Genomic DNA, 25,801 nt, shown 5'->3' on the forward strand with positions numbered 1-25,801 from the left:
TTTGAGGTCCTGAGTATCCAGAGGGAAGTGATTCACCTTCCACCATCAACAGAGCTCACCGAGAGCTTATAGAACACTTTCCACGCCCAACACAACAGAACTCACAAAGCTCAAACTCTCTGAGGTTAAAGCAACTTGCTCCTCAGCCACCTCATAATTATTCAACTCCTCCACCTCCGGGGCACCCGAAATGCAGCATGTACAGAATGCTCCAGCTTTTAATGAGAGGGAGACTCCAGTGCCTAGGAAGGGAAAAGTGGTGGACACAGCCCAGGAAAAGCCCTCTGTACCACTGACCACACTTACACAGAATGCTGCCACAAGAAAGCAGAATTCATCTGAAAATACTCCCACCTTCCCGGCCATGCTCTCTTCTCTCTATAACCATTAGGTAGGAGGTACAGGGGTCAGAGGTCCCACACCACCAGATTCATGGGAACATGGGTTCCCAACCTTTTTTTTAAAATGGCATGGACCAACACCGTTAATCAAGAAGTCCACAGACCCCAGGTTGGGAAACTGCACTACAATAATCAGTCTCTCGAACCAACGTGGATAACTTCACTCAACTCAGCTCTGAACTGATTCTACAAATTCAGACTCATGTTCTTAGTATTATTTATTTGGCACAGACTAGATGGGCTGAACAGCCTGTTTCTGTGATGTAGTGCTCTATGATTCTATGACAGTTTGTCTTCTTTTGGATACTGGTTGTTTGACACTCTTTGTATAGTTTTTCATTAATTCTATTTTTATTTTCCTGTAAATGCCTGCAAAAAAATGAATCTTGAGGTAGCAAATGGTAATGTATACATACTGTGATAATATAAACTTTGAAAGGTACCTAATCTAGGCTTCTCCATGAGCTCCTCCCAACCCACAACCTCTGAGACCAGAGACAGTAGAGTGGGTGAGATCACAATCAGCAGGGATTCCCTCTAGATCACACAAATTTTGCAAGGCCCGTCCGTACACAGGGCAGCAGGAAATGAACCCTAATTTTCCGACCGCGGTCGCTGTAAAACGCACCGCTAGCTGCTAGGCAACCATGCTAGCTACAATCATTTTTCACTTTTAGATTTGCCATCAAAATAAACTCTTTAATCAGCCTGACCTTTTGATAAGTTACTCGCAATAGTAGTCTGCTTCTGATAGGAAGTCACGGGAATCAGGAAACACTGGTGACAGAGGAACAACGCTTCAAGATTACTCACTGGAGGTGCTTGCAAAATAATGCGAGTAGCTCAGAACTAATTCGTTAACGCCACAAAGGATGATGGTGATGACTTGTAATTTAGATATGGTAGTCAGTCCAGGACGGTAAGTGGACAGATTGATGGGTCTTTAGACTGAAACACTATACAGCAGCACACAAAATGCTGGAGGAACTCTGCAGGTCAGGTAGCATCTAAGGAGAGAAATAAACAGTCGACGTTTCCAGCGGAGACCTGATAAAAATGCAAAACTGCAGTGGTTAATCTTCACCTGATGGGAGTACAGGTGTTCAAGTCCGCAGCTCACCTCCAACTTCCCTCAACAGCAAAAAGTCAGGTACAATTCTAGCAAGTGATTACCAGATAACACAAAATACTGGAGCAACTCAGCAGGTCAGATAACATCTACGGCGGGAAATAAACGGTTAACGTTTCGGGGCTGAGACCCTTCTCGATCCTGATGAAGGGTCTCAGCCTGAAACGTTGTCTGTTATTCCTCCCCGTAGACGCTGCCTGCCTTGCTGAGTTCCTCCAGCATTCGGCCCATCTAGTCCACGCTGAACTTCTGTAGTGTGTCGCTCAATATTTCCAGCACCCGCACATGTTCTTGTCTCACCGGAAGAATTAACCCCGTTTCCCTCTGCCCGTCGCTGCCTGACCTGCCGAGTGATTTGCAAGTTCCCAGCTCTCTTCACTGGCTGGCCGCTCCTCCGCATACGGTATAACCGTGCCCAAAAATACAAAACAGGAAGTGGCAACTACAAGGAAATTTATGTTTCTCCATACACCCTGTCCAGTACGGGGCCGGAAGCACAGATTAAAAATAAATACTTCATTGCGCAGAAGTAGGTGAGCTTGCAAAGATTAAGACCGCAGTGCGACCTCCGTAACACTGCAGCGTTCCCTGGCACCGACAAAATTAGCGTTAAGTGGCCCGACTGCTCATTAATACAACCCGAACTCTGGCCATGGGGGGGGGGGGCATATTCATACGACACATATCTCAAGATCTTGCGAGCTGTCCGTTCCCTCCGTCCGAGTTTCCTATCAATTAGTTCAACCCCTGTTAGAGACTTGCACCAAGCGACTGAGGCGCCACCCGAGTGTCTGCTCCGGATACTTAGTTCCCCTGTGGCTCCCTGCCATTACTTGGGGAGTGGAAGATGGGAGGAGGTCACGCCGAGCTTCAGGGGAACGACCGTCTGCAAAGGCACAACGTACACTTCGACCTACCTGCGCTCTGATCTCCCGAATGAACCCCTTGAAGCCGAGTTAAACTGAGGAGGTGTCCTTCCCACTTCGCACCCAGTCCCGCGCTGGAGGTAGGCGTGTTGACCTCTTGCTCAATCAGACCCTCCCACTCGCAACGTCAAGACAGCCGGGGAAAACAGAAAAAAAGTCTCCGAAGCTGCAGGCATATTTTTTAAAAATCTGTTGATTATTATTCACTTCCGTGTAAAAGTGCACGGAGAACGTGCATCTTATCTACACATCTCGCTGCCACGACGAGGCAGTCAGCATATTCAGAGACCCCACCCATCCACCGCGTACATTCTCGCCTTTCCCATCGGGGGCAAGACAGTCACAATCTACCTCGTTTTAACCGTGTACCTGACTGCCTCCCTGCGACTCTTAACACTCTAACACTATGGACTCACTTCCAAGGACTCTTCGTCTCACGTTCTCGGTGTTTATTCCTTATTAATTATTATTTTTAACTTTCTTTGTTATCTTTTGCACGTCGGTTATTTGTCCATCAGTTTTCATCGATTCTGTTGTGTATGCGCGCAAGAAAGCGAATCAAAGGGTTGTGTCTGGTAACAATGTACTTTGATGATAAATTTACTTTGAACTTTATCCTGCATTGTTAATTGTTTTACCTTGGACTTCCTCAGTGCTGTGTGTGATGAGTTGATCTGTATGGACGGTATGCAAGACACGCTTTTCGCTGTATCTCAGTACGTGACAGTAATAAACTCATTTATCACTTGGAAGCCTAAGACATAGTGCATAGAAATATGTTAAATATCGGGGTGAGATCTGGCAAGTGAAATGATTGGGAACACACAAGATGCAGGAGGAACTGAGCAGGTCAGGCAGCATCTGTGGAGAGGGAAAAACAGTCGCAGTTTCAGACTGAGACCCGTTAATTCTACCGGCACCATGGCAGCTGAGTGGAGGCAGGGAGTTCAGTAGCAGTTTGTGTTGAGGGGGTAAGGAGACACACTGTGACATGAATTACATTAGATCTTGAATAAGATCAACAAGAGGAAGTCAACTTCATTTACAGATCCACAGATTGAAAGTGGTATAGAATTACAGCACGGAATCAGGCCCTTCAGCCCATCCATGCTGACCAAGACACACATTTGCATTTGTTTGACCCCCTAGCCCTCTGATTCCATGTATGGTTAAAGTAGTTTTTAAACTTTTAAGTGACATTTAGATAGGCACATGAATGTGAGGAAAAGGGAGGGATATGGACGTCGTGCCGACATAAGTGATTAGTTTGGTTGGCCCTTTGATCACTAATTTATTTGGTTCGGCACAACATCGTGGGCTGAAGGGCCTGTCCTTGTGCTGTACTGTTCTACGTTCTATAACTTGTTGGGATGATGTAGATAAAAAAAATTCAAAGGCCCACACCAACATTTCAAAAACAACACCTCATTTGTCACCAGCTCAGCCAGGAAATTTAATTATTTCCTTTACACTCAGGCTGGGGTTTCAAATTCAAAATACAGGAATCCTTAAGTTCACAATTGTCTTCAAATGGTTGTGGATGATAATGGCAGGAAACTGTTACTTTCTTGCTGTTAATTGCGTTCCTTTGGAAAAATCTACACAGGAAACATCTAAAAACCGGGAAGACTTTGCACTCAGTAGATAAATGTGGAGGAAATCTATTTAAGAGGGGGCTGTGCCGCACGAGCAACCTTCACTGTATCACAGAGAACAAGTGGTAGCAACCAAAGGAGAGACTGAACAAGCAAAAGGCCCAACGACTGACCACTAACCACAGCCACCGCCACCGATTACCTGTGTCCACATTGCACCAGAATATGTGGACCCCAGATTGGCCTCTACAAAACCACCTGAGGACCCACCAAGAGACGACCCCTGAGAGCAGGGGTTCCCAACCTTTTTGATGACTTGGACCAATATCATTAAACAAGAGGTCCGTGGGCCCCCGGTTGGGAACCCCTGCTTTAGGAGAACATCACACTTGACGAGTGATTGCACTACTACAGCAGGAAAGGATGGATCGAAAATCAGGAAACCAGATCTCCTCAGGACCAGCTGAGATGAGGGCCAGAGAGCCCAGGGTGGAATTAGTCATGGAGTCAAACAATCTGTACTTACCATAATGCCTATCTTAGTTAGCCACATTGGCCTGCTTTTGATCTATATCCCTCTAAACCCATCTGATCTGGATTCCTTCCAAAAATGGGGTTGTGAGTCAGATGACCTTAAACTCCTAATATTCGAGGATTTACATCTTCTGCTCTGAAACAATTTGAATACAGCACCCGTTCAAAGTAAACTTACTAACAAAGTATTTATTTGTTACCATGTACTATCTTGAGATTAATCTTCTTGCAGGCATTTACTGGAAACTATACAACTGAATTTTATGAAAAACTATACACAAAGACTGACAAAGAACCAATGTGCACAAGAAGACAAAGTGAAAATAAAAATAACACTGAGAACATGAGTTGCAGGGAGCCTTTGAAAGTGAGTCTGTGGATTGTACGATCAGTTCAGGTTGTAGAATCGCGAGCCTGATTGTTGTAGGGTAATAACTGTTTCTGAACCTGGTGGTGTGGGTCTTGAGGCTCCCCTACCTCCGACTGATGGCACTACAAGGAGAGAGCATGGCCTGGATGGCGGGGGTCCTTGCTGAACGATGCCACTTTCTCGTGGCAGCACTCCTTGCAAATGTGCTCACTGGTGGCTCTCCTCAGCCAACCCTTGGCTCTTTCAGAATACAGGGGCATTCTTTCACAAATCAGGTGTATGGCGGGGTAAATAATCAGGTATGCTTCCCTCATCACCAGAGAAAAGGAGGAGATTGGCTTGACTCTCACTGGATTGAAGGCCCATTGTGTCAGCATGGATGTCTGAGACTTCCTGGAAACTTCCTCATAAACTCTGCCGATAAGAACAGGAAGGGTAACAAGATAATTAAAACTTCATCAAGATCCCATTCAAATGACTCACCATCTAGAATACAACAACAGGTCTTCAATATTCCAGAAATATTAAAAATCCCAACTTCATAAAACAAGCTACTCCTCAAGAAATACATAGGTATAGATATTATCAGCCAATTGTAAAATATGTACAATTAATGTTTTTCTGTTTTATTATATTAATTTATGCAAATAGCATTTAAATTACATTGTACCCATGAAAAGATAGTCTGTGATGCAGATACATCTCAGAACCAGGGAATTTATGACTGGAGTCCTTTTGCTGGAGTAATATTTTCCTAAGGGTTAAAGTTCAAGTGCAGTTTATTGCCATTGAACGGCACACCAAATGAAACAGTGTTCTGCCGGACCAAGGTGCACGACACAGTACATGCACGCAAAACACATAGAGTAATATTATCACAAATAAGTTAATAATAAGGTGCATTTACAGCACAAGTTAAAAAGCAAACAGCATAATGCTACAGGCACTTCATATGTGATGAGACCTGGGTGGTGGCAGGGAGTGCAGAAGCCTTACAGCTGGGGGAAGAAGCTGTTTTGCATCCTAACAGTTGATAGGGTGTCAAAGAAATTGCTGGACGGGTGGGAGGGTTTCTTGGCATGTTTGGGCCCTGCGTGAACAGCATTCTGGATAAATATCTCAGATGGGGGGAAGAGCTGTACACAACACTACCAAGGGCGACATCCTCAAGATGAGTCACGAAGCAACTCCTTTCAGTTCTTTTTCTTTCAGATGTGGTTCTGCTGCTGTTGGAGCCTACAATCTACATTCTGACGCCTTGTTTCCGGGCCGATTGGGTGATCTGGTGCTTTGCCGTCTCTGAGAGGGTTCCAGGAGGCTGCAAGTAAAGCGTGCAACCTGGAGACACGGCGCAAGCCCGTGTTCAACTCCATCTCTTGCCAATCTTGCCGATGAAAGTGAAATCATCAAGGCGAGTGAGTGTTCAGCACTATCTATCAACCTCTCACTCACTACTGCCGGAGGAAGGTGTCTGTGTGTGGTGGTTTCTCTCTCCTTCTCGCTCAGTGCTCCTGAGGAAAGCTTCCTGCATTCAAGTGAGCTCTCTCTCCCTCGATGCTATCAGAGGATGGTGCCAGAGCAAGGTTTAATCGACGTGGTTTGTGGATTGTGGACTCTAATTCACGGATGATGTGTTTCTAGTTTTTCTGATGTCACGTGACCGGCAACATTGAATATAGAATTGAGTTGGATTTTATAAAAACAAACATTTATTAAACTTTGCTCAAAAATAGCGAAATGTATTTAAACGACTAACTTAATCGGAAGTTAACTGCTATACGGCAACTCTGGAACAGTTCTTAAAAGGGTAGGTTTCTTACAATAATTACAAATAGGACCGAAATGTCTTTCCTTCGCGTCTTCCTTCATCCTTACCTTTCTCACTAACTTCAGATCTAATTTCTGGTTTACCCTCTGTGTTATTTTTCCTTTTAAAAGTCCTACCTAGAGAAAATTTATTCTTGTGAATTTAAGCATACTCATCAGCTAATTTAGCAGTCTCTTGCAATGTAGCAGTGCCCCTTTCATTTAAGTATGTCCTCACTTCAACAGGAATGCTCCTTTTAAATTCCTCCAGTAAAATCAACTCTTTTAATTTATTATACTCCTCATTCACATTTTTAGAGGAACCCATCTCTCAAAACACACAGATCTCTCATAGGCAAATTCCATGTAAGTTTTTTCCACAGATTTCTGAATCTTTCTCTATAAGCCTCCGGAACCAGTTCATATGCTTTCAATATATGCTGTTTCACAATATCATAATCCAGTGCTTGCTCAGCATTTAAAGCTGTATAAACTTGTGCCTTGCCTTTAATTACACTTTGTAACATCACTGGCCATCTCTCTTTCGGCCACTCTAAACTCAGAGCAATAGTTTCAAAATGTTGGAAATATTTGTCCACTTCTGCTTCATTAAATGGAGGAGCCAAAATAACCTCTCAACCAGCAACAAACTGTTTCTTAGAACCAGAAGCCTGATTCTCAGATTTTAATTTCTCCGTCTGTAGCTCAAACTCCCTCCTTTTATCTGCTTCTTTTTCTTCAAATTCCCTCTGTTTATTTGCAGCTTCTAACCGACATCGCAACACTCCCCTGTTGCTAGTTAGGGCGCTTTTGAATCGGGGCAGCTCACAGTTAATGAACACAGAGCTGAACTGAAATATGCCTTTTGATTTTGTGTTTTATATTCTGTGTTTTCACTGCTTTTTTTGTTGTCATTTATGCAATTTGTTTTTTTTCACACGGGGTGGGGGGGTATTTAATGTCTTTTCTTTGAGTGAGTCTCATGGTTTTCTTTGTTTTGTGGCTGTCCGTGGGAAGACAAATCTCAGGACTCACAGCACCAGGTTCAAGAACAGTTATTACCCCTCACCCATCGGGATCTTATTTTGCTCAACCTCACCTGCCCCATTACTGAACCTATGGACCAACTTTCAAGAATTCTTCATCTCATATTCTCAATATTCAATGCTTTTTAATTTATTATCATTATTTCTTTCTTTTCTTTTGTACTTTGTTTAACCTTTGCACATTAGTTGTTTGTCTGCACTTGTGGGTGTGGTCTTTCATTGATTCCATTGCGTTTCTTGGATTTACTGAGTATGCCTGAAAGAAAATAAATTTCAGGGTCGTACATGGTGACATATACCTACTTTGATAATAAATTTATTTTGAACTTTGAAAGTGCTGGAGGAACTCAACAGGTCAGGCAACATCTATGGAAATAAATAGTTGTTGTTTTGGGCCAAGACCCTTCAGAGCTGGAAATGAAAGGGGAAGTACCAGAGTTAGAAGATTGGGGGGGGGCGGGGAAGGAGGGCAAACTAGAGGTTGATATGTGATACCAGGTTGGTAGGAGAAGGGGAAGAAGCAAGAAGCTGCGAGGGGATAATTGTAAAAGGCAAAGGGCTGGAGAAGAAGGAATCTGATAGGAAAGGAAAGTGGATCATGGGAGAAAGGGAAGGAGGAGGGGCACCAAGGAAAGGTGATAGGCAGGTGTAGACAAGAAGAAAGAGGCCAGAATGGGGACTGAAAAAGGATGAAGGGAGAGGGGTCAAAAATTATCAGAATTTGGAAAAATTGATGTTCATGCCATCATGTTGTAAAAGTAATAGTATAAATATATTGGAAAGAAGTCTCCATGGGTCTTGTGAATGGGAATCTTTGTAGGGGTTGGACATGTGGTGTTACTGAAAGACGCATGATCACTAAGCAGTTTCCAAAACCCATTCTAAAAATATCCTCTATAAATATCACCAAGGTTCAACAAATCTGGCACGGGGGATAAAACAAGCTATCAAGTTTAAGCGCTAACAAATGCAACTAAAAATAAAGTTATATTCTGCTAGAACTTTAGTGTAAAGGAGAAGAGGTTCCTTCTTCTAACCCAGGGGTCCCCAACATGGGGTCCAAGGACCCCTTGCTTTAATGGTATTGGGCCATGGCATAAAGGAGGTCAGGATCCCCTCTGCACTGTGAGAACCTGCTTATTGATGCCTTTCATGGTTTTACAAACCACAATAAGCTCACCTATCAACCTCCTACATTCCAGAGAAATAAGTCCCAGCCTATCCAGTCTCTCCTTTTAACTCGAGCCCTAGGTTCTCAGCAATATTCCTTGTGAATCTTTTTGGCCACCCTCTCTGGTTTAATCGCGCCATTTCTGTGGAGCAGCAACCAGAGCTGCATCCAATACTTCAGTGAGTTTTAACCAACGATCTGTAAAGTTGTAACATGACACCTAACTCCGGTACTCAATAATTTCTCACCACCCTTGTCAAACAATTTTCTAAAGTGGGAAGTAAAGAATAGGGCAAAAGCCATAGTGACAATTGGTTAATTTCACCACTTTACACTAAAATAGATTTGTGCTTTTTCTGTAAAAATTTTGAATAATTTATGCCTTTTTTTCTGGCTTTGGGTCTGTACTTGCTGGAGTTTAGAAGAATGAGCAGCAAGGTTCACTCTAATTTGTAATAATCAGTGTGCACAAACATCTTGTGCTGTGCAGATTTTTGCCCAGTGACAACAATATGTGTGCACTGGATTTTATATATTGAGGTATTCATTTTAACAGCTAGCTAAAATTTATCACTGTTGATAAGAACTCTGATCTCCTCTGGGTTTGACTGCTTTTGCTCTCATTCATCTGCACTCTCACAAAACCTATGTAGCAGGCCTGTAGCTGGTAATGAAGGGTTTTCTTGCCAGAGCTTTTGCACACTGTCCATGTGTGATTTGCTTGCTAAACAACGTCAAGTTTCCGAACATCATTCCTCTTCTTCCCACTTGCAAATTCTCCAACAACTTTTGGCTTGCGACAAAGCACTCAGGTAAAATCAGCTTCTGTATTGTACATAAATATTTCTTGTAGCTGCATGTTCCTGACCTCACAAGCATTTGGTGTAGCAGTTTCTACTGTTTCATTAAATGAATTAGCAGTTCTTTTGCACTTCATACCTTTTGCTTCCCTGCAATCCAACATAGTGAATCAATAATTTCTTCATTAAAAACTGTTTTAATAAGCCAGTTCTAAACTCAGTAGACAAATCATCGCAAACTCCACATTGTTATCACCATCTGCATCAGAAACCAGAAAAGAAAATGTGATTGTGTACGATCATGAAATATACTTAACGTGCCAACGAGGTAGAGGGTGACAAACTTTTGTGTGCGATTTAATTTCCTTTGTGCGCTGGTAGCAAAAGAAGTGTTCCTTAGAGGGAACGTTGATGAAGGGCGGATGTGGAGAGGATGTATCCTATAGTGGCGGAGTCTAGGACCAGAGGCACAGTCTCAAAATAGAAGGATGTTCCTTTGGAACAGAGATGAGGAGGAATTTCTTCAGCCAAAAGATGCTGAACCCGTGAAATTCATTGCCACAGACGGCTGTGGAGGCCAAGTCAATGGGTATGTTTAAAGCAGAGGTTGATAGGTTCTTGATTAATAAGGGTGTCACGGTTTATGGGGAGAAGGCGGGAGAATGAGGTTAAGAGGGATAGTAAATTAGTCTTAATGGAATGGCACAGCAGACACGATGGGCCAAATGGCCTAATTTTGCTCCTATGTCTAATTTGTGCCTGTAATGTTGCTGCAAGTTTTTCATTGCACCTGTACAACCGTCCACTTGTGCATCTGACAATCGACCTGCCTTTGACATTGACTTCCACTTTGTTGCAAAGAGCGGACGTTAACATTTTTAAATTGCCAAAGGCCAGAGTGCTGGAATCATTGTTGGAACTTGAGTCAAGAATGAGTCAGAATGGTAGAAACAACGACACAGTGGGGAGATGGATCTGCTCAACAAAAGAGAACATCACAGTGGGTGTTGGAATGTATATAAAAACTTACGTACAAATACTCACAATCCCACACAAGCAAATCTAAACCATCCTTTGATATTTCTGATTTATTTTTCCAGATCATAAACCAGATACACCCTTGAGGTTGTTTAAGGAAACATATTTCAGTGACTGGTGGAAAATATTGCTTTTCTGTATGTATTTAATAATGCCACCTCACAGTTACCACTGAGCTTTCATTCATAAACTGAGGGGATGTTGTGTTTCAATCACCAGGTGGACTTTTAATATTATTTCAAGGTTGCCATGGACACAAAATGCTCCACTCACCATTTACCATCAAGATATTACCCCAAACCTTTCTGCCCTTAATATAGATAAAGGTAAAGAAACCTACTGGATATTGAAAGACTAAGATAGAGTGGATATGGAGAGGATATTTCCCATGGCGGTGGAGTCTAGGACCAGAGGGCACAGACTCAATATACAAGGGCGTCCCTTTAGAACAGAGATGAGAAGAAATATCTTCAGCCAGGGGGTGATGAGCCTGTGGAATTGATTACAACAGATATTGTGGATGACAAGTCATTGGGTATATTTCAAGTGGAGGTTGATAGGTTCTTGATTAGTCAGGCTCAAAGGTTATGGGGAGAAGATAGGAGAGTGGTGTAATAAATCAGACATGGTGTAATGGTGGAGCAGACTTGATGGGCTGAATAGCCTCATTCTGCTCCTATGGCTTATGCTTAGCTTTATTTGTTACACGCACATTGAATCTTCCAAATACATTGGGAAATTCATTGTTTGGCTCACCAACCAATCCTATCCAAAGATGTGCTGGTGGCAGCCTACAAGTTTTGCTCTGCTTGCACCAACAACATAGCATACCCGCAAGTTACCAACGTGACCCGTACATCTACGGAATGTGGGAGGAAACTGGAGCACCCTTAGGAAACCCACACGGTCACAGGGAGAGCGTACAAACTCCTTACACACTGCTGGAAGTTTTGAACAATGATCACGGTTCCTCAACCAGAGAGAAATACAGTGAATTCCGATTAATCGGGCAGCCACTTCTTTGAGACAACTCCTAAAGAACAAAAACTAATTCAAGAAAACAGCTGGGACTCCCTTCTTTTATTTGGGACAGTATGTCACTTAATTGGGACAGAAGACTGTTACTGAACAGTTTCTAACTAACGTCAGCTACCTACACTTGTTAGACACTGCCCTGTGCTTAGAGTGAACAGTTTTCAAATAGTGTCAGTTGTGTTCAGAAAGCAGCGATTTTTGTCATTGATAGTTGATGAGAAATAAGGAGCAAGACAATTCAGAACTGTTTTGCTCACCACAGTTTAAAGTATTCAGAGTTGGAGATGCCAGGAACAGCAGTAAGACATCACAGAGTTTTAAATACCATTAGTGGCATGCGCTTGTGTTGTTATCCCTTTGAGACGACAGACACCGATTCAATAATTTTGTCTTTTATTTGAAGGCAATGAAGGCAGTCCATGATCTACACCAGGTGTCTGTGCTGATTTTGTTCACTTACAGTCAATCAAAAGAACACAGCAGTGTGCACTGGATGAATTCCCCTGCCAATGTGTATCAGTTCCTAACAGTTAGTTTGGTAGTATTGTAGTACTATGGGTAGTGCTCTACTTTGCTCTGTATTTCATTTAAAAGCACAATTTGTTACTTGAATAAATGGTAGTCTGTCTTTGTTGTGCCTATTGATTATTCCCATTGTACAACTTAACCATTTCTAGTACATTTTGGCTCAGTTCAGCAGCTGCTGAAATGGATCAGACTGGTCCTGATGTGTCCCAATTAACTGGTATCCGCTGTACATCAAATTATTTTGAAATTAGATTCAGCAAGTTATCCTAATATTATGAAGCCAAAAATAAATCCTTTGAAGTCCATCTCTGAAACAGATTAGCTGTCATTATCAAAATATTTTGTGGGATATTGTTGTACATAAACAAGCAGTCACAGGGCTCGACAGCACAGAATCAGGCCCTTTGGCGCATCTAGTCCATGTCAAACTGTTATTCTGTCTTGTTCCATCGACCCGTACCTGGACCATACCCCTCCAATCCATGTACTTATCCAAAGTTCATTTAAACATTGCGATCAACCCCGCATCGACCACTTCCGCTGGCTGCTCTTTCCACACACTCACCATCTTCTGAATGGAAAATCCCCTCATGTTCCCCTTAAACATTTCACCTTTCACCCTTAACCTATGACCTCTAGTTCGAGTCTCACTCAATCTCAGTGAAAAAAGTCTGCTTGCATTAACCCTATCTATACCCTTTCTAGACCAAAAAAAATCATCCATTGGTTGCAAAATGCTTTGATATAGTTTTGTGTTGTGATAAGGCCAGAATCAGGTTGATTATCACTGACATACGTTAAGATTTATTATTTTGTGCAGCAGTACAGTGCTTGATCTTACTCATGTTGAAAAGTTTAAAAAACTAAAGGCCATGATAAGAAAATAAATTTAAAAATAGTGAAAGAAGAGGAACGTAGTGAGATAGTGTTCTGAACCATTTCAATATCAAAATAAGTAGATGGAAAACAAATCTCAGGGCTGTATATGGTGACATACATGTACTTTAATAATGAAATTTACTTTAAAAGTTTTAGTACTGTTGTAGTCAGCATGCTATGTTGGCACTGGAAACATGAGCTGCTCCCCCAGCACATGGTCAGACTGTGTTGGTCTTTGAACATAGAACATAGAATAGTACAGCACAGTACAGGCTCTTCGGCCCACAATGTTGTGCCGACCCTCAAACCCTGCCTCCCATATAAGCCCCCACCTTAAATTCCTCCATATACCTGTCTAGTAGTCTCTTAAACTTCACTAGTGTATCTGCCTCCACCACTGACTCAGGCAGTGCATTCCACGCACCAACCACTCTCTGAGTAAAAAACCTTCCTCTAATATCCCCCTTGAACTTCCCACCCCTTACCTTAAAGCCATGTCCTCTTGTATTGAGCAGTGGTGCCCTGGGGAAGAGGCACTGGCTATCCACTCTATCTATTCCTCTTATTATCTTGTAGACCTCTATCATGTCTCCTCTCATCCTCCTTCTCTCCAAAGAGTAAAGCCCTAGCTCCCTTAATCTCTGATCATAATGCATACTTTCTAAACCAGGCAACATCCTGGTAAATCTCCTCTGTACCCTTTCCAATGCTTCCATATCCTTCCTATAGTGAGGTGACCAGAACTGGACACAGTACTCCAAGTGTGGCCAAACCAGAGTTTTATAGAGCTGCATCATTACATCGCGACTCTTAAACTCTATCCCTTGACTTATGAAAGCTAACACCCCACAAGCTTTCTTAACTACCCTATCCACCTGTGAGGCAACTTTCAGGGATCTGTGGACATGTACCCCGAGATCCCTCTGCTCCTCCACACTACCAAGTATCCTACCATTTACTTTGTACTCTGCCTTGGAGTTTGTCCTTTCAAAGTGTACCACCTCACACTTCTCCGGGTTGAACTCCATCTGCCACTTCTCAGCCCATTCCTGCATCCTATCAATGTCTCTCTGCAATCTTCGACAATCCTCTACACTATCCACAACACCACCAACCTTTGTGTCATCTGCAAACTTGCCAACCCAACCTTCTACCCCCACATCCAGGTCGTTAATAAAAATCACAAAATGTAGAGGTCCCAGAACAGATCCTTGTGGGCCACCACTAGTCACAATCCTCCAATCTGAATGTACTCCCTCCACCACGACCCTCTGCCTTCTGCAGGCAATCCAATTCTGAATCCACCTGGCCAAACTTCCCTGGATCCCATGCCTTCTGACTTTCTGAATAAGCCTACCGTGTGGAACCTTGTCAAATGCCTTACTAAAATCCATATAGATCACATGCACAGCACTACCCTCATCTATATGCCTGGTCACCTCCTCAAAGAACTCTATCAGGCTTGTTAGACACGATCTGCCCTTCACAAAGCCATGCTGACTGTCCCTGATCAGACCATGATTCTCTAAATGCCCATAGATCCTATCTCTAAGAATCTTTTCCAACAGCTTTCCCACCTCAGACTCAAGGCTCACTGGTCTATAATTACCCAGACTATCCCTACTACCTTTTTTGAACAAGGGGACAACATTTGCCTCCCTCCAATCCTCTGGTACCATTCCCATGGACAACGAGGACATAAAGATCCTAGCCAGTGGCTCAGCAATCTCCTCCCTTGCCTCGTGGAGCAGCCTGGGGAATATTCCGTCAGGCCCCGAGAACTTATCTGTCCTAATGTATTTTAACAACTCCAACACCTCCTCTCCCTTAATATCAGCATGCTCCAGAACATCAACCTCACTCATATTGTCCTCACCGTCATCAAGTTCCCTCTCATTGGTGAATACCAAAGAGAAGTATTCATTGAGGACCTCGCTCACTTCCACAGCCTCCAGGCACATCTTCCCACCTTTATCTCTAATCGGTCCTACCTTCACTCCTGTCATCCTTTTTTTCTTCACATAATTGAAGAATGCCTTGGGGTTTTCCTTTACCCTACTCACCAAGGCCTTCTCATGCCCCCTTCTTGATCTTCTCAGCCCCTTCTTAAGCTTCTTTCTTGCTTCCCTATATTCCTCAATAGACCCATCTGATCCTTGCTTCCTAAACCTCATGTACGCTGCCTTCTTCCACCTGACTAGATTTTCCACCTCACTTGTCACCCATGGTTCCTTCACCCTACCATTCTTTACCTTCCTCACCGGGACACATTTATCCCTAACATCCCGCAAGAGATCTCTAAATATCGACCACATGTCCATAGTACATTTCCCTGCAAAAATATCATCCCAATTCACACCCGCAAGTTCTAGCCTTATAGCCTCATAATTTGCCTTTCCCCAATTAAAAATTTTCCTGTCCTCTCTGATTCTATCCTTTTCCATGATAATTATAAAGGCCAGGGAGCGGTGGTCACTGTCCCCCAGATGCTCACCCACTGAGAGATCTGTGACCTGACCCAGTCCATTACCTAGTACTAGATCTAGTATGGCATTCCCCCTGGTCGGCCTGTCCACATACTGTGATAGGAATCCATCCTGGACACACTCCTCTGCCCCATCTAAACCCTTGGAACTAATCAGGTGCCAATCAATATTAGGGAAGTTAAAGTCACCCATGACCCATTGACGTCCAGAACGATCCTCTCTGATTTGATTTGAGAGAAACTACACTTTTCACTGTATGTTTCGATGTAAATGTGACAAATAAAGGTTCATCTTTAATCTTTAAGGAACGACACCGATCTGGCTTTGTTGCAGTTCTCTAGTATGGAGTTGCAGCGTCATCTAGTGGCCGTTTAGATCTACAACGTCAAACGAGAGAAAATCTGCAGATGCTGGAAATCCAAGTAACACACACGAAGTTCTGGAGGAACTCAGCAGGCCAGGCAGCATCTATACAGTCGATGTTTCAGGCTGAGACCCTTCATCAGATCCACAATGTGTGCATCCGTTTCAGATCTGAGCGATGCCCACTTCCTCAAACTTATATTTGTATGACAGGGAGCTTCTTCATATTCACCAGAGGATCCGAAGTCACACAACACCCCATGGCACAAGTTCAACCCCGTTCTTCCACACAATAATTAGGGGGTTTAGATTGATTAATAAGGAAGTCTAAGAGTATTTGTACAGCCACTCTGGGGCATTGTGTCACCTTATAGATATATGATCAATTTTTTAAGCTAACTTAAATATTTATAGTTATTATTGTAGGAGTAAGCTGGAAGATCACACAAAATTGGTATTCCAAATAATGGGTAATTTATTAAAAACTGGTGTTCAGCAGGAGACCAGCACTGTTTCCTCGAAGCCGCACGGCAGCACAATAACTGAAATGCCCCCACACACATAGCCCTTGTTGCCATGCAGCTGGAGATTTCTTTCATATTAAGTGCCTCGCAGTTTTTGAGCTGCGTAAAAATTTCCTGCTCAGAGCAATGACTGGTCTGCACAGCTAAAAAATAAATGGAAAAGTTGGAGACTGGTCAAAGCTAATCTACCCGAGTATCTCCTCCCTTGCAGGGTCAGACACCCTGAGCCAATAGGCTGGCCCTGGACTTACTTCCCGGCATAATTTACATATTACTGTTTAATTATTTATGGTTTTATTACTATTTAATTATTTATGGTGCAACTGTAACGAAAACCAATTTCCCTCAGGATCAATAAAGTATGACTATGACTATGAATTTGGCACAGTTTTTACATTCTCAATACACAAGATTACCAGTAAAATGACATTTTGATAACAGAATGGTGGCTACAGGAAAACTCAAGTAGCAGACTAGGTCCTGATTACAGAGTAAAATAATTATCCACAGGTCCAATAGTGAATCCAATTTTCTATTACAACAATAGGTGCACAGTATAACATAAAACTTCTGAACCTTGCACATCAACACTGCTGCATTCCCTCTCTCTACTTCTAAGCTTTGTCTGCAGTTTCCTGTTACCGCATTAACACAAGCCACATCCCTATTTACTAATTCTTAGCCTTCACTGTTCTTTCCCAACAACAATTGTGTTTTTATCATTATTATTGTGTTCCCTATCTTATTGCTGTATCAGATCTAGAGTGACTACTACTTGGTTCTCCTTTACACTTGTGCTGGAAATGACATGAAACAAACTTGAATCTTGAAAACATCAGATTTGAATATCATCTCTCTCAAGATGTCTTAAATTGCTCAGCTCTCAATTAAGTCCTTCTGAAGTGCAAGAGGGTGGTGAATCTCTGAAATTCTCTACACTGGAGGATGATGGAAGCTGCATTGCTTAAATAGGAGGCAGATGTATTATTAACAGATCAGAGAACTGATGAAATCCGATAGAATTAGTCATAGTCACTGACTCCAAGCACTACAGCAGAGAAACAGATCCTTTGGACCATCAAGTGCGTTGAACTATTATTCTGCCTAGTCTTATCAATCCGCACCCGGACCATAGCTCTTCATTCCCTCCCATCCATTAACATGCCCAAATTTCTCTTAAATGTTGAAATGAACCTGCATCCACCACTTCTGCTGGCAGCTCGTTCCACACTTCCACAGCCCTCTCAAAGAAGCTCCTTCTCAGGTTCCCCTTCAACATTTCACCTTTCACACTTAACCTATGACCTATAGTTCTGGAATCACCCAACCTTGGTGCAAAAAACCTGCTTGCATTACCCTTTCTATAACCCTCATAATTTGTATATCTGTCAAATCTCCTCCCATTCTCCTGTGTTCCAGGGAATAAAATCATAACCTTTTCTCTATAACTTGGGTTCTCAAGTCCTGGCAGCTACCTTGTAAATTTTCTCTATAGGCTTTCAATCTTATTGATTCCTGTAGATTCACTCTTGTAGAAAAGAACATTTATTTACATCTATTTATAATTTATAGTTATTTTATTTCTTTGCATTGCTCTGCTGCTCCGAAACAAAAACTTTCATGTCATTGGATAGAGATAATGAATCTGATTTATTACATTGCCTTGTGGGAGTAGATTTCAGACGGAAATGAGGAGGAATTGCATTTCCCAGAGGTTGGTAAATCTGTGGAATTCCCTGCCCAATGAAGCAGTGGAGGCTACCTCAGTAAATATATTTAAGACAAAGTTGAGTAGGTTTTTGCATAGTAGGGGAATTAAGGGTTATGGGGAAAAGGGAGATAGGTGGAGATAAGTCCATGGTCAGATCAACCATGATCTTATTGAATGGTGGAGCAGGCTTGATGGGCCAGATGGCCGACTCCTGCTCTTATTTCTTATGTTATGTTGATTCTGACAGTGAACAGTCACAGAAGAGCGGCTAAGGCCAGCATAGGTCAGCCGCGATCATATTGAATGGTGGTGCAGGCTTGAAAGGGCTGAGTGGCCTCTTTTGTGAGGAACTCATCAACTTTATCTACAAATTTCCAACTAACTCCCCCTCAAACTCACTTGGACCATTTCTACCACCTCTCATGATTTTCTGGATCTCTATGTCTCCATCGCAGGAGACAAAACCATCAACTGACATTTACTATAAACCCACCGATTCCCACAGCAATCCAGATCGCAACCTTTGATCAAGATTGATCAATTTGATGAACCTTGATCACTAATCTCTAATTATGAATTAGTTATACATTATTAGGATGGATTCTTTTGGGAGATTTCAATGCCAGAGTCGGGGAAGATCATAGGCTCTGGACTGGAATAATAAGCAAGGAGGGAGTTGGCAAGGTCAACTCCTCCTCACCAAATGTGCTGAACACAACCTGGTGATTACAAACACCCTACTTTGCCAGAAAAACAGGCACAAAGTCTCCTGGCAGCATCCACACTCCAAACACTGGCACCTCATCGACTACATCATTGTACGATCTTGGGACCAACAAGATGTACTGATAACAAGAGCTGTTACTGGTACTGACGAGTGCTGGACAGAGCATCAACTCATCTCGTCCACCATGAGAATGAAGATTCGGCCCAAAAGGAAACATCAAAATCAGAACTCTATTAAGAAATTTAATGTTGACATCCTTCAAGACATCAACCATGTACAGAAGTTCCAACAAAATCTTCAAGAACATCTGCCTCTACAAATCCCACCATCTGTAGAAAAACACTGGAATCACTTGAAGAACGCTATCATCACATCCTGCAAAGAAACAATTGGGTTCAGGACAAAAAAAACCCATCAGGATTGGTTCGATGATAATGACAAACTACCCCAACAACTCATCAATGAAAAGAGAAAAGCTTTCATTAACTTACAAAATGACCAACAATCGGTTACCAAAAGGAAACGCTTTCAGGAATGCAAGGCTGCAGTCCAGAAGAGCACCCGAAACCTGAAAAACCAATGATGGAGGAAGAAAGCTCAGGAAATCCAACTCGCAGACGCCAATGACACTTGAGGCTTTTTCCAACGCAACTAAAGCTATTTTTGGCCCATCCACTCATGGTCAAGCCCCTCTCAAAAGCAAAGATGGTTCAACCATCCCAAAGAGCAGTACTGACATCAATTCTAGATGGAGGGAGCACTTTGAAGATCTTCTAAATCAAACCATCTCATTTGACAGGAATGTGATTCCAACATTCCAAAACAGCCCATTGATGACTCCCTAAGCAAAATACCAACACTTGAAGAGGTCAAGGAAGCCATCAAAACCTTGAAAAACAATAAGGCTGCTAGACTCAATGGAATACCAGCCGAGGTATACAAAATTGGAGGTGACCCACTTTATTATCAACTGCATCAACTTCTCATCAAGATCTGGATAAATGAAGACATCCAGCAGACTTCAGAGACTCAGCAATCATTACCATCTTCAAAAGGAAAGACAATTGATCCGAATGCAGAAACTATCGTGGAATTTCCCTGTTAGCAACAGCAGGAAAGATGCTCACCTGCATCATGAACAACTGGCTCAAGCCTTTAGCTGAGGAGATCCTTCCAGAGACACAAGCTGGTTTTAGACCATCATATGGAGCAATCGACATGAGCTTCACAATGCAACAACTACAAGAAAAATGTCGTGAACAGCTTCAACCTTTGTACATGGCATTCATCGACCTCACCAAAGCCTTTGACTCAGGATCAAGCGAACTTCTATGGGATGTCCTATCCACCTATGGATGCCCTGAAAAGTACATTCGAATCCTAAGACTCCTCCATGATGACATGCTTGCCACAGTCATGGTCAGCAACAGTAACTGTGAGCCTTTTCAAGTTAGATCAGGAGTAAAGCAAGGATGCGTGATTGCCCCAACTTTGTTCACCATCTTCATTGCGACAATCATCCACATTATCAAGGACGATCTACCCCCAGGAATCGAAATTGTCTACAGAACAGATGGCAGACTTTTCAACCTTGCCCGTCTCAAGTCCAAAACGAAGACATCCACGAGTTCCCTCATCGAGTTCCAATACGCAGATGACAACAGTGTTGTAGCTCTTTCAGAAAACCACCTACAACATATTCTGACTGCCTTCAGTCGTGCATACACGAAACTTGGACTTACCATCAATTCCAAGAAGACTCAGATCATCTATCAACCGTCACCAACTGAGACAAATCGGATAAAACCATCAATTCAACTTGGCAAAACAACCCTGGAAAACGTGCTCCCTCCATCTAGAATTGATGTCAGTACTGCTCTTCGGGATGGTTGAACCAACTAAGCCAGTCCCATTTGCTGCGTTTGGCCCACATCCTTATAAACCAGGGGTTCCCAACCTGGAGCCCTCAGTTAATGGTAGGGGGTCCATGGCATAAAAAGGTTTGGAACCCCTCCTCTAAACCTTTCCTATCTTTGTACCTGTCCAAGTATCTTTTAGTTGTTAATGTACCTGTCTCAGCCACTTCCTCTGGCAGCTAATTCAATAAATAGACTACACAATTTGCCCCTTACACTCCTATTAGATCTCTCTCCTTTCACCTTACACCTGTGGCCTCTCGCTCGAGATTCCCCAGCTCTGTGGAAAAGACTGAGCATTCATTCTACCTAGGCTCCTCGTGACCTCACACACTCAGCAGATCTCAGCACTTGGTGGCATGTGCGAAACCTGTTCGAAAAGCAATGCCTCAAGGCCTTTTCCCTTCTGAGACGAAGGGAAGGTGGGGAGACCAGTTAGCCCCATAGAGAATCCACCCAAAGTCTCAGAGTGGAGCTCTGGTAATTTTCATAAACTACCACAGCCGATGGGTAAACTCCACACGGTGCAGAGGTGTGTGTGTGTTCATCACAGAGAGGATAACAATTCATTACGTACCCCTGTGGTTATATTAAAAAAAACAAAACTGGGAAATCCAGAACTTTTGAAAAATGCAACACACAAAATGCTGGAGGAACTCAGCAGGTCAGGCAGCATCTATGAGAAGGAATAATAAATTGACGTTTCAGGCCGAGACCCTTCATCAGAACTGGAAAGGAAGGGGAAAGACACCAGAATAAAAAGGTGAGGAGGAGGGGAAGGAGGATAATTGGAAGGAGGTGAGGCCAGGTGAGTGGGAAAGGTAAAGGGCTGGAGACAAAGGAATCTGACAGGAGAGGAGAGAAGACCATAGGAGAAAGGGAAGGGGGTCCTTCAGGGGGAAGTGATAGGCAGGTGAGGAGAAGAGGTAAGAGGCCAGAGTGGGAAAAGAAGAAAGGGGAAGGGGGAGGGGAAAATAAATGAGCCTCCAATCTGATGTTCATGCCATCAGATTGGAGACTACCCATACGAAATACGAGGTGTTGCTCCTCCAACCTAAGGATTGCCTTTTCGTGGCAGAATAATAGACAATAGACACTTGTCAGAATGGGAATGGTGTTAGAAATTAAGATAGTTGGCCACCAGGAAATTCTGTTTTTGGCAGATGGATTGGAGATCCTTGTCAAAGCTGTCCCTGTTTATGTCTGGTCATTGGGAACACCAAACACAATAAACGACCCCAACAGATTCGCAGAGAATTGGGTGGGGGAGAGGGGGAAAGTAAAGACGTCTTTGGTGGTAGGATTCCATTGAAGATGGTGGAAGTTGCGGAGATTGATGTGTTGGATGTGAAGGCTCATGGGTGATAGGTGAGGACAAGAGGAACTCTATCCCTGTTAAGGTGGCGAGATGATGGGGTGAGTGTTGATGTCCAGGAAGTGGAGGAGATGCAGAAGAGGGCAACATTGATGGTGGGGGTGGAGAGGGAAACAATGACCCTATTCTTTGAAGGAGGAGGACATCTCCGATGTCACTTTTGAAAAGTACTCCAGAAATGCAAGTGTTTTATTTGAGGTAATGCAAGAGAAACTTTTGCACACACACACATACGTTAGGCAGCCAATTATGAGAAAATTTGTTGTCACAGCTATTATGATGTGGGCTGAGCTCATTTAAAGCTGAAATTCACCTCAGTTAAAAGGACTGAACGGGCCAGACGAGTCTGTGGCTACACTCCAATTTTATCTCTGAAGTGGTAAGCTTAGGAATGGCAATATTTCATCAGAATCAGGTTTAATAGCACCGGCATATGTCATGAAATTTGTTAACTTAGCAAAAGCAGTACATTGCAATACATAACAAAAGCTGAATTGCAGTGAGTATTATATATATATTTATTTATTAAGTAGTTAAAATGAACAAGTAGTGCAATAACAAGTAGTGAGGTAGTGTTCATGGCTTCAATGTCCATTTAGAAATCTGATGGTAGAGGGAAAGAAACTGACCCTGAATCATTGAGTGTGCGCCTTCTGGCTCCTGCACCTCCTCCCTGATGGTAGCAGTGAGAAGGGGGCATGACCTGGGTGATAGGGTCCCCAATGATGGATGGCATCCTTTTGAAGCATGCAGGTGGGGTTGACATTGTTCAGGTCTTAGATGAACAAACTATGAAGTCTGGGAGTGCTTTTAAAGATTTTGTTGAAGATATAAGTTTGAGAAAGAATAGTATAAAGCAAGAATTGTGTGCAAAGTATTCAGATAAACGTCTGGAGAATTTTTATTGCTAATCCAGACACCTTTCACTCTTATCAACCTTTTCCGCTGCCCTTGAGAACTTGCCAAGAAGCATTTTTTCTCCATTCTAAACCACACTTCTCTCTTGAAATCACGTCAGGAAAATTATTTTCCTCATTTACCTTCCACAGATCTGAGATTCATTCCTAGGGCCCTAGTCACATGTCAGCGCTTAGCAACGGGGAACAGGAAATAGATTTCTTAGTGAAGCAAGATTTAGAAAAAAAAAGGGTTTCCAGGGAAAAGATCTCTCGATCAAAAATGAAGCATCACACGAAAGGAAACCAAGAGAACAATCTCTTTATTGAAGTAAAGAGCTTTAATTTTGCAAGTGTTGTTCTTGGGTGACTCCTTCATGACCTTTGAAGGAAGGTGCAAGTATTTTTATACATTAGTCTGGGCATGATCTTTAGCAGTGAGAGACCACAACCCGCTGTCAATACTTCAACTAATTTTTTTTAAAAAGTACTTTCCCTTGGTTAAGTGCATTAAAAAAAACTAGATACAAGATAAGAGGGGAGAGATTTAAAAAGAGACCTGAGTGGTAACCTTTTTACACAGTGGGCACCTGGAATGAGCTGCCAGAGGAAGTGGTCGAGGCACAAATGCAACATTTAAGATGCATTGGGGTAAGTACATGGAGCGGAGGGGCTTGGAGGGTTGTGGGTTGAATGAGGCCTACTGGGGCTAGCAGAGGGGATGGACCAAAGGGCCTGTTTCTGTTCTGTATGACTAAAAATGAGTGACCATCAAATAGAGTGTCCACCTGAACTACTGCTGTTATCCATCCATATAATCTGACTGGCTGCATTATGGTGTGGTGGGTCTATTGCACAGGATTGAAATAAGCTACAAAGAGTTGTAAACTCGGTCAGCTCCATCATGGGCCCTAGCCTCCGTAATATTCAGGACATCTTCAAGGAGCAATGACTCAAAAAGGCGGCATCCATCATTAAGGACCCCCATCACCCAGGTCACGCCTTGTTCTCATTCCTACCATCAGGAAAGAGGTACAGAAGCCTGAAGGCAGACACTCAGTGATTCAGGAACAGCTTCTTCCCCTCTGCCATCTGATTTCTGAATGGACATTGAACCCATGAATACTACCCCACTACCTTTTTTATTGCTATTTTTGCGCTACTTATTTAATTTAACTATTTTTTACGTGTGGGCACGTGGCCAAGTGGTTAAGGCATTCGACTAGCGACCCGAAGGTCGTGAGTTCCAGCCCCAGCTGAGGCAGCATGTTGTGTCCTTGAGCAAGGCACTTAACCACACAGTGCTCTGTGACGACACTGGTGCCAAGCTGTATTGGCCCTTGCCCTTCCCTTGGACAACATTGGTGTCGTGGAGAGGGGAGACTTGCAGCATGGAGAGTGAAGACTTTCCAGGCACAGATCCATGATCTCGCAAGACTAACGGATGCCTTTATTTTATACATATCTATGTATCTATACATCTTATCACCACCAGGATTATTCTGGCTTTAACCTTCCACATCCTTTCTATCTGCTCTTTCAAATCCTGGTATTTCTCCAACTTCTCATACTCTTTCTTCCTGATGTTACTAGTACAAAGAACTAATTGTGGACTTCAGAGAAGGTAAGAAGAGGGACCACACACCAAATCAAATCAAGATTAATTGTCATTCAAACCATACATGGATGCAGCTGAACAAGACAGCGTTCCTCTGGGGCCAAGCGTACACACACGTTCAAGATAGAGTGAGGAAAAAAAAACCTTGCCATATAAGAAAACACATTTTTTAAATCAGAGACCCTGAGCAGCAAGTCCCATAATTGATGGTTCCCGGCAAGCCAGTCTATCATTCCAACAATTGAACACTGGAGGGCAGCACCACTGGGACAGGCCAACTCCCAACCAAGCACACTAGACCAGCCTCCAGTGTCTTCTCACCAGGACTGCAGCAACAGGCGAGCCCACGGCTTGGGGCCTAATCCTCGCTCCAACTGAGGCAGCATTGCTCCCTCTCCACCTATCTCCCCACTATACAAGGAAAGCAGGCCTGCAGCAATCAATGTCCAACAGGGTCTTGCATTTGCAAGAGAAACATCCAAGGCAATCTCTCACAGTTTCACTGCATGTCATCTTCACTCACTAGCTTTGGTGCCTGAGTATCAGGCAGCAGCACGGTCTGCACCCAGGCCACCTCCTCCAGTGGCCCAACTGGTCTGCATTCTCCTCAGACAGCCCTGTCCTCATAAAGGGATCAGAAGTGGAAAGAGTGAGCAATTTGAAATTCCTGGGTGTCAATATCTCCGAGAATCTAACCTGGATCCAACATATAAGAAGGCACCTCAATGATAATATTTCATTAGGAGTTTGAGAAGGTTTGGTTTGTCAGTCACCAAAAAGACAAGCTGCATCACTGTCTGGTAAAGGGCAGGGGGTGTGCTCCTGTACAGGATCAATATCAGCTGCAGAGAGTTGTAAACTTAGTCTGCTGTAGGCTCCATCATATCCAGATCATCTTCAAGGAGCAATACCTTAAAAAGGCAGCAT

The 25,801-nt window shown here is 43.1% G+C and overlaps 1 protein-coding gene and 1 long non-coding RNA gene across 3 annotated transcripts in view; one reads left to right on the top strand and one right to left on the bottom strand.

Moving 5' to 3' along the window:
• The window catches only part of LOC134358307 (annexin A4-like), a 103,414-nt gene extending 100,667 nt beyond the window's left edge, over positions 1 to 2,747 (bottom strand). Inside the window, exon 1 of one of the 2 annotated variants that reach the window (XM_063070389.1) lies at positions 2,448 to 2,747. The gene's annotated coding sequence lies outside the window, so the exon portion shown is untranslated. The remainder of the gene's footprint in view (positions 1 to 2,447) is intronic. The other variant, XM_063070390.1, reaches the window with a different exon arrangement.
• On the top strand, positions 2,425 to 16,277 carry LOC134358308 (uncharacterized). Its single transcript, XR_010020852.1, has 3 exons — positions 2,425 to 2,536; positions 6,168 to 6,762; positions 16,050 to 16,277. It is a non-coding gene; the product is annotated as an uncharacterized LOC134358308 (long non-coding RNA).
• The last annotated feature ends 9,524 nt before the right edge of the window (positions 16,278 to 25,801 follow it).

This window comes from Mobula hypostoma, chromosome 18, assembly GCF_963921235.1.
Source record: "Mobula hypostoma chromosome 18, sMobHyp1.1, whole genome shotgun sequence".
Taxonomy (NCBI): Eukaryota; Metazoa; Chordata; class Chondrichthyes; order Myliobatiformes; family Myliobatidae; genus Mobula; species Mobula hypostoma.